The sequence below is a fragment of the Suncus etruscus genome, chromosome 1, assembly GCF_024139225.1.
Source record: "Suncus etruscus isolate mSunEtr1 chromosome 1, mSunEtr1.pri.cur, whole genome shotgun sequence".
NCBI classification, from domain to species: Eukaryota; Metazoa; Chordata; class Mammalia; order Eulipotyphla; family Soricidae; genus Suncus; species Suncus etruscus.
The window spans coordinates 74,775,432-74,776,910 of record NC_064848.1 but is presented as its reverse complement, the minus strand read 5'-3'; the positions used below and the strand labels follow the sequence as shown (position 1 = coordinate 74,776,910).

The 1,479-nt window shown below is 37.8% G+C and overlaps 1 non-coding gene across 1 annotated transcript; it reads right to left on the bottom strand.

The window, feature by feature from the left end:
• Positions 1 to 1,062: 1,062 nt before the first annotated feature.
• Positions 1,063 to 1,144, bottom strand: LOC126030538 (small Cajal body-specific RNA 18). Its single transcript, XR_007503133.1, has one exon. It is a non-coding gene; the product is annotated as a small Cajal body-specific RNA 18 (non-coding RNA).
• Positions 1,145 to 1,479: the final 335 nt, after the last annotated feature.

Genomic DNA, 1,479 nt, shown 5'->3' with positions numbered 1-1,479 from the left:
TTGATATAAATATTTTATATTGGGTTTATTTACCTAGAATTCATAGCTGTAGCCACAGTGACATCAGACTGGCTCATCTATCTTTTTTCCCACATATTTATTTGAATATTTAATTTAAGCATTTTGAATTAATTTTATATATAGTGTAAGAGTGCTCCAATTTCAGTTTATTCAATGTTGCTTACCCATTTTCTTATTGCTAAGTGGTAGGATCGTAGCTCCTATGTCATAAATAAGTTGCTACTGTATGTTTGAGTTTTTTTGAGCGTTTCTCAATTCTGTACATATGTATGCTGAATCTTATTCACAAAAAATGTATATGTTGATTGCTATCATCTTGTATATTTAAAAGCCAAAGTAGAGGAAAATATAAACACTTTTCTTTTTCAAAAAAATTTATGACTACTTGGGTTCCTTTATAGCTCCAAATAAAATCTTGTTACACTCCTTATTCTGTATCTCTTGAGACAATTCTACACTTTTTCTTTCAGTTTGTAGATGTGGTGTATCACACTAATTGAGGTTATTTGGCCTGAATCATCCTAGTGATTCCTGGAATAAAATATATGTATAGTTTTTTTTAATATATTGTTGAATTGAGTTTTCAAAAAAAATTAATAATATAACCTTTTAATTTATTTTATTTGGGTTTCTGGATCACACCCAGTGGTGCCTCAGGAGTTACACCTACCTCTGCGTTCAGAAATCACTTCAGCTCAGGGACCATACAGGATGCCGAGGGAACGAATCCACATCCATCTGGGTCAGCTGCATGCGAAGGCCCACTGTGCTACCTCTCCAGTAGAATATAACCTTTTTAAAGTTATTAATTATTCTAACAGTTAAATATTTTTTTCAATTGTCATCTCTAGATTTTCATTCATGTTCATTTTATAGTTAACTTTGTTTAAACAATGTTGCCATGATATTCTATTATTTACAGTTGCCAAAAAGCAGATGTTGACCTCATGTTCTTTATAGTAGTTTTATTGTCTTATCTAGTTAGTCTTTGGCTCATACTATTACATAAAACAGTATTTTCTTTCTTTTTTTGTTTTCCTTCGGTCAGCCCGTTCTCAGAGCCCCATAACCGGGTTCCCAAGATAGAACTCAGATTGCGCAGTGAGCTCGTCATCATAGACCCGGGCGCAGAGGCCCTCAGGCTAGCCTGGCGCCCTGCCCTGCGCCCCTCTCGGCCAGACGTGTCCTCCTAATCTTCTCCAGCCCACAGTGGGACCAGATCATATAAGGAAAATACCGCGGACTCACGGAGGGGCTTCAGAAGGGGCTGGAGGTCCCTGACCTGTCACATCGGCCACCCACCCACCCGATGGGTCCTACACCTGCCCACTCCCACCTGCCCGCCTCGAGGCCAAGGCCGAGGGCGAGGCGTTGGCCTATAAAAGTATTTTCTATTACATGAAACAGTCTTTTCATTAGTAGATATAAAATAATATCCCTCTAAAAGAAATATAAATG